The sequence below is a fragment of the Castor canadensis genome, chromosome 3, assembly GCF_047511655.1.
Source record: "Castor canadensis chromosome 3, mCasCan1.hap1v2, whole genome shotgun sequence".
In the NCBI taxonomy this organism is placed as follows: Eukaryota; Metazoa; Chordata; class Mammalia; order Rodentia; family Castoridae; genus Castor; species Castor canadensis.
In genome coordinates, this window is record NC_133388.1 from 18,785,432 (window position 1) to 18,800,784 (window position 15,353).

Sequence of the window (15,353 nt, forward strand, 5' to 3'; positions counted from 1 at the left end):
CCACTCCCATGATAATGGCAGCAATCCATTCTTGGATGCAGAGCACTTGTGTCCTGGTGGCCTTTTAAAAGCCTCACCTCTTAACACTGTCACCACAGCAATTGAATTTCAACGTGTGCTTTGGATGAGGCATTCGAGCCACCTTCCATTTCTACTGACCCAGCTGGTTGGGTCTTCTACTGACCCAGCTCATGGAGGGTCTTCACCCAATTTTGCTCTGCTGCCATAGAGTGCAGCATCCTCTCCAGAAAACTAACTCAGGCTCATCTTGAAAGAAACAAATCATTGCTGCATATGTTTTGTTCTAATTACAAGATAATTACATGAAGTGAAGACACTTGCCATTAGGGTTTTAGTGAAAGAAGCAGACCCAGGGCAGACTTATTCCTTAGTCTCCTCTGAAGGAGGAGATCAGGCCACTGACTGGGGAGCAGTAGGCCTGGCCACTGACCCCCTACAAGCAGGAGAGACCCTAGAGCTGCAGAAACACTCGTGTCTGGCCCCAGATGCAGTGTGGAGGCTGCTGCTTCTCTTCCACCTTCCAAATCTCACTCTAGTCTCACTCCAGATCAACCCTAACTTGGAATCTGACAGGGAAGGCAACTCTGAAAGCATATTGCCAAGTTGACATTGGACAAGGCCACCTCAGTGGATGTGGAGCTCTGCTCAATCTACATTTCTACCCATGAAAGATCCTGGAGGTTCTATAGTCTGAAGAATCCTTCTCATAAGCACTTTCTCCTTAAGGAGTTCTGTGTGAGTGCAACAGGCTGTAGATGATTTTTTAAAAATCTCAAGTTCACTTATGCAGAAAAGAGAATGTATCTGTCCCCACCAGTAGAAAGATTAAGGTAATGTGGATCTAGGGGTTCAAACTGCCCATATGTCATCAGGGCTCTCCATTTCTCAATATCAGCTGTGTGCAGGAATCCAGGGAAGATGGCTTTGAGAAATTCCAGCAAAAATTTCCTTATAGCTCATGACCTACAAGAAGAAAATAGCATCTCTCTCCCAATGTATGTTAACTATGACGAGCAAATGCAGAATTGCCCTGGACCAGGTTCACCCCAGGACCAACTGCTGCAAACCCCAGAAGCAGGAAGATGGAATGACCCAGGAAGTAGGAGCTGCTCTAGTGCCCCAGGAAAGTTAACCAACACTACAAGGCAGTGAGAACAGCGCTGATGAGGGGTAAAGAAAGGACGCCAACAGTCCAGGTTCTAAGGAAGGAAACCCACTCCCAACTGCACAAGTTAGAAAAAGTTTCACAGCAGAGGTAGGATTTGAGCTCAGGTGTTGAAAGACAGAGTTTATGAAGAAAATACCCTATTTCATTCTTAACTATTTTCAAAAGCTCAAGGAAGCTCAGCAGTCTGATGGAAAGACTTGTGTTTTTTTCTTCATGTGCCATGGGTCCAGAATGAGACAAGACTGACAAAAAGCAGATCATGGCCACAAGGACCAAAATCTCCAGCACACTCTCCTGCGTAAGGCAAGGAGAAAGCATGGCATGGTCCACCAGAGAACAGCTGGGAAGTGAGGTGGCAGCTCCCAAAGTCAGTCCAGAAAGGCTATTATGTAAGTAAGAGATTCCAACAGGAAGTGACTCACTCAAGGAGACATGTCTTGCTCCTTTTGTTTCTCATGTTTCTACAATGGGTTTCTTTCAAGGTTGGGGTAGAATAACTTGCAATTTTAATGTCTTTTAATTAATTCTCAAACTGTCCAGTGTTAGGATTTTAGGAATACATTGTGATGAGCATTCAAATAGCTTAATAATTCTCCAACCAGTCAGGCTTCTGTGGCTCCAGTCAGTTCCTCATCATGGGGTTCACTGTATGTCAGTGTCCCTCTGCTATTGGGTGAGCTGAAGAGGATGGTGGCTGGCTTGACCTCAGGTCGTGGTGGAGGTAACAGTGGTAACCATGCTCCTGCTGTTGCTACTGCTGAGGACAGTGACAATGAAGATATAGAACTATTGATCTCACAGGTGAGGCAGTGAGGATGGAAAGCCCACCCTCGCTTGTTCTAAACATTACACTCTCCTAAAGAATCAAGGTTGTGGACTGGATGTGTGGCTCAGTGATAGAGCGCTTGCCTAGCATGAGTGAGGCCCTGGGGTCTATCCCTAACATTGCAAAAAAAAGAATCATAAAATCATTCAGGCATTCATGGTTTCTTAGATGTTTGATAATGAAATTATTTCTTTGGGCACAAAATTCTTCACTTGACCAGGAAGTTTTTACCTTGAGCAGGGAGTGGGAGATGTACCCACCTACTTTAAGCCAAGAGTCTGCACTAGTTAGTCCTGAAGTCACATTGGAAGCAGCTCAGCAACCCAGCCACTGTCATCTGTTCCCTAAGAGGTCAAAGGGCACTCCTATAAGGCCTGCAGTGAATTATGTAGGGGGAGAGGATTCCGGCCTCAGGTGGGTAGAGGAACATAACTCACTTACCTTAGTTGCAGAACATCATATTATTTTCCCAATCATTTGTTCCTTTTTCAATTCTTGCCCATTGTTGCCATGTAGGACTTGTGACTTGAGGTGTCTGTTGCGGGAGGAATACACTTCTCTTCCGCATTGATATTGGCCTTGACACCATAACTTGACCAATGAGATGTAAGCTGAAGAGACTGTGCAATTAGGAGCAGAGGCAACAGAAGGCTTGACTGGTACTTTTGTTCATTTGTTCCTTTCCATCTACCATGGGAATAGCAAGTCTCAACCTGGGTTCTCACATGTATTATGAGTGAGAAATACATACTGGTTATTGTAGGCCACTGAGATGTTGAAGTCATTTGTTACAAGGGCACAACTTAGTGAAAGCTGACTGCTACACATGGCCACTAATTGTCCTGAACATTTCAGTGAAAAATGGCCCAACTCTATGGATATGTGGCTATTGACTGAGCTTGGGACAAATGTACCCAAGAAAAGCTAATCTTAAATAAAAGAAAACCAATGTCTGCAGGCAGATTAAGCCAACAGTAACAAGAAGCCAGTTTACATATGAAATTTGCAAAAGCTAGGAAACTCGTAGTGTTGGAGAGCATGCACAAGACACAGGCGTTCTTAGACATTGTGAATAGGAGGTTTAAATTAAAACAACGTTGCTGGAGATGAATTCAGTGCATTGATAATAAAAACAATGTACTCAGATGGCATTCAGAGAGTGCCTTTATGTGCCAGGCACCACTATTTTAAGTTTTAGTTACCTGACTTGAATTATTAATAATGGTTTATATGTACTAGCTCACTTAATCCTCATAGTAATCTCGTAGGGGATAGGTCATTATGAGACAATGTATTTTAAAAGCCTTAAAATGTATGTATGCTCTTTGAACCACATCTGGAAATGTACTCTAAGGAAATAATTAAAGATGGGGCATAAAGTTTTACCTGATAATGTTCATGACATGTTTCATAATTACAAAACTTAGAAGCAATCTCAACATCCAGAAAACAGGATCTTTTAAATAAATTGAGCCATTTAAAAGTGATATATAAATGCAGAGTAGATGTGAAAAGACTTTTATTTACACTGAGGAAAAAAAAAAACTTGTAGTAGCCTAGACCTGCATTGCCCAATACTTTAGCCACTGGCCACAGGGAACTTGAACTGTGGAGAGTCCCAAATGAGATGTGCTATGAGTGAACACTGAGTATGAGGAAGACAAAAGAACATAAAACATCTCATTAATAGTTTTTATATTGACTGCAAGGGAGAAATGACAATATTTTGGAAATAATAAATTAATGTCCATGGGATAAAAGTGTGGCTCAAGTGATAGAGTGCCTGCCTAGCAATTATGAGGACCTGAATTCAACCCCTCCCCCCAAAAAAATGATCTCCTCTGCTTCTTTGTACTTTTTTTTTTTTTTTGGTTGTACTAGGGTTTGAACTCAGGGCTCTACCACTTCAGCCACAGAACCAGCCATTCTTTGTACTTTCTTAAAATCCAGGGAAAGTAAAATTTCATATGTAGCTTACACTTATTTTAGGCTTTGTGGTCACATGGCTTCTTTTACTCAACTGCCTTATAAGACAAAAGCAGCATAGACAATAGGTAAATGAATGGATACTGCTGTGTTCTAATAAAGCTTTATTTATAAAAGCAAGCAGCCAATTACTGAACCTATCAGTAGGATTCTGTATAGTTTGCTGAACCCTGTCTAGAGCAGAATTTCCTAATGTTGGCTCTCTTGCTACTGGGGACTGGATAATGAGTTGCTGTGGGATGTCCTGTGCATTGCACGCTTAGTATCCCCTTGTCTCTACCATGCTGGGAGCATCACCTATCCCAGTTTTGACAACCCAAAATGTCTGTGGTCATTGCCGAATGTCCTCTGTGGAGACAAAATCACCCTGGTTGAGAACCACTGTTCCAGCCTATATGATTTTATTTCCATGAAAACAATAATTGTGTGTGCATGTTGGTGTTCTGAAAGGATGCACGCCAAAATGGAGGGATTACGTTTGTTTTTTTCCATCTCTTTGCTTTTCTGTATTTTTATTTTTTTATTTTTTGCTTTTCTATATTTTTAAATTAAGCATATGTTACATATTAAATATGTACAAAGTTGTGCAGAACAAAGAAAGCAGAAAAAACAGAAAAAATGAGATGACAGAAAGAAAGGGAGCATTGTGGGAGATGCTGCCTTGTTCCCAAAGGACAAGCTCTGCACTTGGTGAGCTCCAAGTACCACTCACAACATTGCCAGACGGTGGAGGTCAGGCGGGCTGCTAACTGATCTCGGAGGTGATGAGCTTGTCGGAACACATGTGCTACACAGGACAGGCCATCCTTTGCTGGTGTGGAGTAAGTACTTACTAACAGGAAGTAGCCTTGTCTTTGTTTTACACACACCCCGACTCTCGGGTATAAGGCATGTTGGGACCGCCACAACTGGAGTCTAGGAAGGAAAGGAGGAAACAAGGAGAGTGAGACAAAAATTCCAGAGTGAAAAATTAGAAAGTTAACCACTTTGCACAGAGGCCCAAATAATAGCATTTTAGCAACTAAAAAAATCAGTGCCAATTACCGATATTTAAAATATTATAATAATTATTGGTTATTATAGGTAACATTTACTTTGTGCTTGCCATGTGCTGGTCACTGTGCTGGTGGCTTTACATAATTGCCACCATTTAATCACCCATAATCTTCTACAAATTCTGAAAAGTAGGTACTGTTTTAAGGACAGTTTTATAGATGTTGAAGTGAAGGGTCAGAGATTGTAAGTTATGTGCTGTGTTAGTACACTTTTTGACATTGTGACAAAATACTTAAGAAAATTAACTTAAGGAAGGATTTATTTTGGCTCATGGTTTCAGAGTTTTCAGTTCATGGTTGGTTAGCTCCATTGCTTTTAGGCCATGGTAAGGCAGAATATCATGGTGGGGAGTACATGGTAGAGCAAAGTTGCTCTCCTTGTGGTGCCTGGGAAACAGACAGAAAGGGGGAGGAGAGAGAGAGAAAGAAAAAGAGAGAGAGAGAGCCTAGAGACACATTATACCCTTCAAAGGCACGCCTTCGGTGACTCACTCCCTCCAGCCAGGCTCCACCTTCTAATAGCCCATTCAGCTATGAACTCAGAAATGGACTAAACCATTGATGAAGTTAGTGCCTTTAGGATTCACATCTTCAACACACGTGCCTTTGGTGGGGGACAGGACACACGCATGCACGCACGCGTGCACACACACACACACACACACACACACACACACACACTTCCTATGCAGACCACGTATATGCCTAAACCACACACTAGAAAGAGAGGGAACTAAGCCCGCAGGCCACACTCTGAGTTGGGAGCCCACATGCATCTTGCAAAGTTGGCAATTCCTGTGGAATTCAAGTTTTTATTTTTGAATCAACAAAATATAACTCCTAAAATATTGCGTTTGGGAATTAGTCCTTGTGGAGGAGGGGAAAAGATTTTGCTCACCTGTATCATTGACGGGATACTGATAGGCATATCAAGTTCAGGTGTGGTTTGAGCAATTTAATGGCAAAGTTCCAAAGAGGAGACAATCCTGAGAGCCTTGGGCCTGGCACTGGGATTGGGTCTGTCAGAGGAGGTCCCCAGTTTTTGTTAGAGAGAAAGAGGCATAGCAGAGAGGTGAGAGAGAGAGAGAGAGACAGACAGACAGACCACCATCCTGGGAGTGGAATACTGGGGAGAAATAGTGTCAGAAGTCCAGTTGTCTAGCATGAAGCCACAGAGGTACCCAGCGGCAGTCCCTCAGCGGTGGCCATGGACATTGACTTACTAATGACTCTGTGTGTGCACTGGTCAACACTGGAGTAGGGCTGAGTAGGCAGATGGAGGGCACAGGTGCTCTGTGTGTCAGGGTGTGGGGAGGCAAGTGTGGCTTTAGAATCCACTGATGACCCCTAATTCCTGTCCTTCCTTTCTGGTGTGGTACTAGAACTGCAAAGTTTTAACTGGGTATATGGTTCTCAAGCTCCCTTGCAGCTCAGTGTGACCATGCCCTTCTCTTGTTCTCTTTGGTGTGGTGGGAATGCAAAGAGTGGAACTTAGGCAGCCATTTAAGACATGAGGTAGACACCCTTGTTGAGACTGGTAGAGCAAAAACATAGATAGAGACTGGGTTCCCGACGATTGTGAGGTGACCAGGACAACCTCTACTCTGCTTACTTTCAGATTTGGTTTACATTTAACAGATACATTTCCATTTTGTTTAACTTATTATCATTTGGGATTTTCTATCAATCCAAATTAAGCTGAAAGTAACTTTAACTCACTTGGCAAGGATTGACCTATCAGTAATGCTGGTCCCAGGAAGCTGGCTCCCCCTCCCAACCACTTCTCTATAGCATGGATTCTACTTAAACCAATTCTAGTCTAAATTTATAGGAACATGAAATTACTTTAAATGAATGTGGCAAACACAGTCACCAATCTGATTATTCTATAACATGCTGTCATTTCTGCTCGTTTCAGTTCAGGTTCATGTCCATCCACCCATCTTACCTCCCATCAGGTCCCTAGGAACATGTATGATAGAAGAAAAACTGGACTTAGGGTGTCCAGTGAATTTGCCACTTCCTCAACCTTCTACCAGGTCCCAATAGTTACAGTCACTATCTCTGACCAAGCTTAGTTCCTGTTCCCATCCTTTGGTGTCCCAACTGGTCCCGTCTCCCCTGGATCTGAATCCAACCCTGTCCTACCCATCTTCTGCCTGGAAACAGCCATCTCCCACAACAACCCAGTATCCCCTGTGAGCACTTGACTTTCATGTGTGCTTATATTGCAAATGTAGGTATGAGATGATTTTTAAATTTTGAAAAATCACCTGAAAAAGCTTACTTGTTAATCAGAAGGATGTCAGGGGAGCACATACTCAGAATGACTTGGTGTGGGGGGAGAAGCAGGGGGAGATAGATCTCTCATGTTCTAGAAAAGCTCAGGGACTTTTCCCTCCTATCAATGGAGAACACATCTTTACTGTACACCCAATTTCAGGGCCTGTCTACTGGGAAGAGCTGGGTCTACACAGATGCATGCTAACTTGATGGGCTCCACTTCCTTTAGTAAGCTCTCCTGTATGTCTCAATAAAATGGATCAACAGCAAAGTCATCTGACTTCACCTAGAACCACCTACTTCAACCCTTTCTTGCTCAAAATAGGGATAACTTGGCTGAAAGTGTAACTCAATGATAGAGCATTTGCCTAGCAACCCTACCTTGCTAGGGTTTGATCCCCAGTACTACATTGAGAAGAGGGCTCTTTACTGTAACTGTGACTATGCATTAGACTGTCTTGTAGAACTTAAAAATATATCCTTGCCTATGACCCACTCTGAGTTAATTAAATCTGTGGTCCAGACTTTGGTGTTAAAAAGAAAATTCTCTAGATGCTTCTATTACATAGCTAGAATTAAGAATGGCTGGTTTGGTCATCCCATGTGTCCTTTATAAGAGCGTGGAAGCAGGTTGGCCTGAAGGCAGTTCACACCTCCTTGGCCATCATGTGCCTTGGAAGAGTGGTTGTACCCGGTTTGTCTCAAGCCTCTTACCACCCATTTACTACCCAAATCCTACCCTGCCTCACACTCAGCCTGTGTTCCTGGGAAACGCTTTTCATACTTATCCCCAGTTAACTTATAGTAGTTGGCATGTCCAGTGGTCCTTTGGGCCTTTGTTCTTCTTGTGTGCACAGGTTTTGCTCCTGGTGATAACTTCTCTCCTCAAACTCTCTCCTTTAGCTTCCATGAGTCCTGCTTCCTCTCTGCTGAGCCATCTCGGCCTACTACATGGGGCCTTCCTCTGCCTGCTTGGGACTCTCCTCTCTTCTTTGTTCCCCTTTCTCCAATGGTTTCCAGCACCTTCTCCACCACTATTATCTTCTCACTGAGGATGGCTTCTACATCTGCACCTCCATCCTGACTCTCTCCTGATCTCCAAGGCCAATTGTCCAAGTGCCTACTAGGCATTTTCACCTTGACTTCAAGCAAAACCTTCCCCCAAATGGAAGCCATCATCCATTGCCCCAACCCTTCATCCCATCTTCCTTGCTTTATTGAGTAGTACCAGTTATCCGATTGCACTTGGTTACACATACCCAAACTCCAAGAGTCTCCTTTTTCCTTCTTCTCTTCCCACCAATATCCATTCTGTCTTAGTCAACCTCCTCTGCTTTATCTCTACACCCCAACTTCCAGTCAGTCCCTTACCTCCTCCCTGGATGACTATAACAATCTCCTACACTGTCTCTCCAGCTGAACCAAGTCCTATTTCAATACTCACATTGACCAGAGTGATCACATCAAAGCACAATTATGACTATGTCAATCTAGTCTTTAAAACCTTTCAATCTTTCCCCATGGACTTTCAAGTCCAAACTTAGAAAGGTCCACCTAGCAATAATAACTCACTCTTCCCTGCCTCTCTAGTTTCAGCACCTGCCACGGCCAACAGATGCCCTGTGAATCTCACCACACTAGCACCCACCCTCCCTCATACCCCCTCCTCCCCCGCCAGGCTGCTTCCTTCCCCTTGCCTCCCCTGCAGTCCGTGGGCCCTAGAATGCCTTCCCTGACTTCCCATTGGCTCCTGTATATGCTTCAAACTTGTGCTCGGAGCTCACCATTCCCCAGTCACCTACTCTTCCTTGGTGTCCATGTCAGGGCCTGGAAAACAGTAGGTGCTAAAGAAGTGCTCACAGAATGAGTGAATCCATGCTGCGATGAACGTACGAATGGGACATAATACCACCACATGAAGAAGTGCGAAAGATAACTGCAGCTCATCTCCAGCTCTCAAATACACTGACTTTACAGGAAAGTTTTCAATGGAGACTGAGGGGATTCCCACAGAGCCCTCTCCGAGGCCACTGGGGGAGCCCATGTTTTAAACAGGAATACTTTCATTTCATCTGTTTTATATTTTGATCTTTTGAGAGACCTAGTTTAAACAAAGTGTTTTGTAGCTAAGAAATATTTGAAAAAATGATCTAACTTATTCAAACAATTAAGGTGAGGTATATTTTCTACAAGAATTATCTCCCTCTGTGTTTGTTTTTTTAGCAAGAGTGCCACAGGGACAGTTATTTTTCCTGACCTTCCTTAGTGTCTTAGTGACATATCAAGGTTGGGGAGGAGGTTCTTAAGAAATTATCATTTTGAATCAGTAATATCAGCATATAATCAAAAGAGAGATGTAGCTAAAGAATTCAGTGACAAATCAGCCTCCTCACAAATACCTGACTCCGTCCTTCAGCATGGGATTCCAGAGATCTCTGTGCAGGGGCCTCTGCCCTGGTGGGCAGGAAGCGCATTCCTTGATGCAGACAATGAAAGTCAACTCTTCTAAGTGCCACCGACAGTTTAATCATTACAAGCTCACAGTGGCTTCAGAAGACACCTGGCCCTGCTATCCAATGACTGTCAGGAAGAAGGGCTTAATGTCAACTCTTCCAATATTAAAACCAGTTTTTGGCAGACACCCTCTAGCATTTGCTTGGCTGGGATCCAAATACCCATTTAGGTCAGCTTACTTACTTACCTAGGGGTATATTTTTCTCCTAATACATTATGAAAGATTTATCAGGAAATTACACTGCCTAAAATGAGATGTTCTGTGGGTGCTTCACTGAATTTTTTAAAAATGATTTGACTGAGTATTTGATATTTCAATAAATGATGTTGGAACAATTTACTCTCATCATGGAAGTAAATTAAAAGTATACTTAAAGACCTAAACACAGGGAAAATAGTCTAAAACTATTAGAAGAAATGATAAGAAAATAGCCTCCATGCATTTGGGACAGCAAAGGTTTCTTTAAGGCAACACAAAAATAGAAACTATTGCTAGAGGTCCATCTGATTATACTGAATTAAAAACCTTTGACAAAATAACACATGAACAAGATCAAAAGACAAGTGGTAGACTGCAGAAAGATATTTGCAAAATATCTAGCCAACAGAGGATTATCATCTAGAAGGTATATCATTCCCAAAATCAGGTAGAAAAAAAAACTATACAACCCCAAGGAAAAGCTAACAAAGGATATAAGCTGAGAATTTATAGAAGAGAAAATAAAAAGAGGCAATATATATATTAAAAACTATTCAACTTCCCACATAATTAGGGAAGTGCAGTTAAAACAATATTTTTTGCCAATCATATTGGCAGAAATGTTTAAGTTTGGGAATTCCAAGTGCCAGCGAGGCTGTGAGGAGCTGGTACTTTCATTCACTGTTCTTGAGAGTGTAAATTGATGGACATACTTTAAAGTGTATTTTGGCAGCATCTTGTAAATTTGGAAATGGGCATCCCATATCACATAGCGATTTCGTTTCTAGGTGTTTATTCTAGAGGATACTCCCACACATGTGCACAGGACGCCATGTGTGAACATGTGTATTGGGGCTTAGTTTTGATCGAAATGTTCACCATGAAGAGAATGGTTAAAAATACTGTGTTATTTGAATTCTGTGGGATACTTAGTTTTCTAGGGTTGCCATAACAAAGAGCCATAGACAAAGTGACTAAACCAACAGAATTTTATTTTCTCACAGTTCTGGAGATTAGAAGTCTGAAGTCAAGGGTTGGTTCCTTCTGAGGCCTCTCTCCTTGTCTTGTAGATGACTACCTTCTCCCTGTGTCTTCATGTAGGCTTCCCCTGTGCATGTCTAGTTCCTAATTTCTCCTTCTTCTGAGTACACCAGTCAAGTTGGATTAGTGACCTCCTTTTAACCTATCACTTTAAAGACCCTATCTCCAAATACAGTGACATTCTGAGGTAATGGGGGTAGGGCCTCAACATGCACAATTGAGCCCTTAGCACTGCCTCCATTTCAGAAAGCAATGTTGAATTAAAAACCCATGACACATAATGTATGTACAATATGATACCACCTACCATGTACAGGCATGAACTACACATACACATAGCCCACACACCCTACACCAATGCCTTCTATATGTAGATAAACTTTTTAATGGTCTAGAAGAATCAACTCAAATTCATTAGAGTTTGCCTCTATGTTGGTTGGTTCAATAACACTTAACTGTAGTGTTTCATTTCTTTTAAAAAGAAAACATTGAAAGTAAAATGTGAATGGTTTCTGAGTAGTGGATATGGGTATTTGATTATAACAGTTTCTTTATTTTCTGTGTATCTTAAATTTTTAAAGAAGTTAAAAAATCAAAAAGGATGGCCAACCCATCCATACCTGGGGATACTTTAAATATAATTTTGAGTGAAGTCAAACCATAGGGGAGCTCCAGAGTGGAATTTATTTCATCTTGACCTCTCTGGAAATATGTCACTCCTTCCCACCGCACTTTGGGTTCACGCAACATAGCATGTTTAGGAATCAGCCACATGAACTTTCTTTTGAATTTATTATAAGAAAGTGGTTAATGATTACTTTTACTACTTCACACTATTTCTTCCTTACCAGGACTAATTTATTCTGGGGATAATTTTTATGAGCTGCCTAAAATCCATTTAGAATGAGAAAGAACATAAATAAATAAATATGATATTCAAAGCAATAAACATTTCTCTGCAAGTGAATAACAGGCTCGTACTTTAGAAGGATGAAAGCAACTTGTACTGAACTCCTACCATGTGCTAGGCACTCTGCCAGAGTCTGTAGACAGCTGTTGTCTAAGTTTTAATTTTCACAGCCTTGGGAAGCAGATTATGAAGAGCCACGAGTCTAAGTAACTTGTCCAAAGTCACATAGTAAATGACTAAACCAGGCTAACTTCAAACTATAATAAAATATTTAGAGAAAAAAAAATACTTGATAAGCCATAGTATTTTATGATTGTGCAGGGAATGGAAGAAGGGAAGGAGAGAAGTTTACGTTAATTTATTGAGAGTCTACTTCCAGTGCAACAACTCTATGAAGCAAATATTTTTAATCCCAGTTTAGAAATGTGAAGACCAAAGCCCAGAAAACTTTAAAGCAATATGGATGTAGTTATTTATTTGGCCAAGATGACATAGTGTATGGACCTATTAGATAGATGTATTTCTAGAATGAGAGGGACTCCAAGGTCAGGAGTTCCATGGAAAATACATAAGCAAACCCTACTTCTTTGGTCCCATGAATTAATTTGCTAGGGTTGCTATAGCTAAGTACTACAGACTGGTTGGCTTAAATAGCATAAATATATTTTCTCATAGTCCGTAGGATAGAAGTTGGAGTTTCAGACATCAGTCTATTTTGAGCCCTTTCTCCTCTCTCCGTGGCTTGTACATGGCCTTCGCATGGTCTTCCCCTGTGCATGTTGGTGTTCTAATTTTCTCTTCTCATAAAGATACCAACCACATTGGGTCAGGGCCACCTTTTAACTTGATTAAGTTAAAATGGGGTCATTTTAACTTAAATGGGGTCATTTTAACTTAATCACCTCTTTAAAGATCTATCTCCAAGTACAGTCACATTCTAAGGTACTGGGGCTAGGACTTGAACATATGACCTGGTAGAGGCAGGACACAAATCCACCTATAACCACCATCATTCATGGTTCAGCTCACTTGCTCTCACCCAACTTACTGAGAAACTTGATGTTTTTAGGAGTCTTCTAAGAACTTGAAATGTAGCTGGTAATCAAAAATAAAGAGTACAAATCTCAAGAGGAAGAGTTAGGGTAAAAACTGCCCTTTCATAGTGGAGAGTTCCTTATGGACTTATCTCTGTTTCATTGGATTCAAGTTGTGTCTTACTTTGGTCATTCCACTGCTGATGAGTTCAACACAGCTTAGAATAGAGTCTGTGTTTCTTCATTGCACGAATGAAATTATCGAGCACCTAGATGAAAGCAACTTGGATTTCCTGCCCGAATTTAGCACCAGACTTAAAAAGGACAGGCAAGTGTCAGCTTGAGTTTGTGATTCTTAGACATTCTTTACTAACATGATCTATTTGCAGAGGAGAAAGTCTTCCCCAACTAAAGGGAATGACTTTCTATTTCCTTGGGATACAAACCTTACAGAAAAGCCCTCTACTTTGCTTAACATTCAGGCAACTCAGAGGCCATCTGCAGAGGGTTGGAGGCTTCTTGCAAGGGATCTGTGTTCTGTTTTTGACATCATTCATCAGGAAAGAAAATCTTGCCCCTCCAGGAATTAAAAAAAAATCTCTATTCCAGAAGTAACACATGGCTTGGGACATTGTTGTTCTTCATTTTTATTGACTTTCTCTCTTGGCAAGTATTGAATCTCACAGCTTTAATTATCACTTATATACAGATGATATTCAAATTTACACTTCATTTCCAGCCCTTTCAGATGATGTCACCCTTTGCCTTGCCCCAAATTTGGCTCCCGTCTTGTCTTGGATGAGCCACAATTTTCTCTGATTGAATATGGATAAGACTGAGGCTTTGCAGTTCAGTTGTAAATAAACTCCAAATACATGGAGTTAATTTACCCCATTGAGATACTGCCCCTCCAGTTAAGAGCAGGGGTGTTCAGTAACTGAATTATTCTTCTCCATTCATCAGAGACGACTCAGCCAAGGGATTAATCTCCACAAAATATCCAAAGACATTTGACAGTTGCCATCACTCCCAATTTTGGCCAGAATTCTGGTTATCTCATGGCTGAAATTCTTCCATGATCTTTGGAGAGGCTTCCAATAAACTCCCTGTTTACAGTCTACTTGGAATATGGCTGCCCTTTGGCCTTGTGCTCTGTACACAATCCCAGGACACATCTTCCTTCAGGCAGCTGTGCTAGTTTGTGTGTACTGAATAAAGTGCAATTTGTCAAGATCTTGGCCAGATTCTCTGCCTTCACATAAACTAGCTTTTGAAATGACTTAAAATTATGGTCCCTCCTTTTGAAGAGTTGCTTGCTGGTTTGCTTCAGCATGTGGCTAGAGATGTATTCTACATAGCACCTTGATACTCACAGCACACATGATCCTACAGAAAAATGTATATTTAAAAATACAAGCATAAGCTCATCAGAAGCATTAGCCTCAAAGCTTGGCTCTTAATAAGCAATAAGTACTCAATAAATACTCTTTGGAACAAGGACTGAGAAAATAAATTTATAATCCACTGACCCACTTGTGATTTTTTGCTGCTGTTGTTATTTATAATATATTTTTATCTACCTCTCAGATTATTATGTAACTGTGCTTGTGTAATTATTATTTCAACTAGACCATAGTGGAAATCTCCATTAACATAACTGAAGGGTATAAAATGGAGTGTTTGGAGTTGTCAATTAGCCAATTTGTCTTGTGTTGCTTTTCTTCGTTATTTTGGTGCAGCTAACAGTTCATTCAGCACATTTTAATTAAAAACAAACATATGTGGGTCTGCTGGGAACTCTAGTGTCTAGTGGTGTTGTTGCACAAGGATGGCAAATATTTCTAGCAGTGACCATCTGATATCTTCCATCCATCTCAGCAATAATCCTCCAAATGTTCTTATTGGGGGGTTGGCAGCTGCACTCTGTTAGGCTTTTCTTTATTTTTACAGAGATGTATTCTTTCAGCCCATTGTACTGGAAAAATCAGCTGCTGCTGGTGTCCTTTCCAAGACTAAAGTCACAACATCTACAGGACTTTCTCCCTGTTGTTTTCCATTGATCCACTGCTCATTCATCCCTGCCCATGTACTTCTGGCCTGAAGATGTTCTGAAGAAATGTCTAGTCTTCTGATAAGATCTCTTTCTCTGCTTCTACATGCAGGTTAGGTATATTATTATCAGTCGAAGTACAACCACAGAGCGGTGACCCTAGGGAAGCTTTGTTTATGGACATGGCATTACCTGCATAGAGTCACCATGGGTCAGGGTCTGGTCATTGGCTCTACAGATACAGAAGCAGGATTCTATCAGGGACA

General features: G+C 41.4%; 1 long non-coding RNA gene across 2 annotated transcripts in view; it reads right to left on the reverse strand.

Moving 5' to 3' along the window:
- Window positions 1–4,176: 4,176 nt before the first annotated feature.
- The window catches only part of LOC141421267 (uncharacterized), a 60,736-nt gene continuing 49,559 nt past the window's right edge, over window positions 4,177–15,353 (reverse strand). For both annotated transcript variants that reach the window (XR_012445875.1, XR_012445876.1), the window contains one exon: window positions 4,177–4,916. This is a non-coding gene — a long non-coding RNA (uncharacterized lncRNA). The remainder of the gene's footprint in view (window positions 4,917–15,353) is intronic.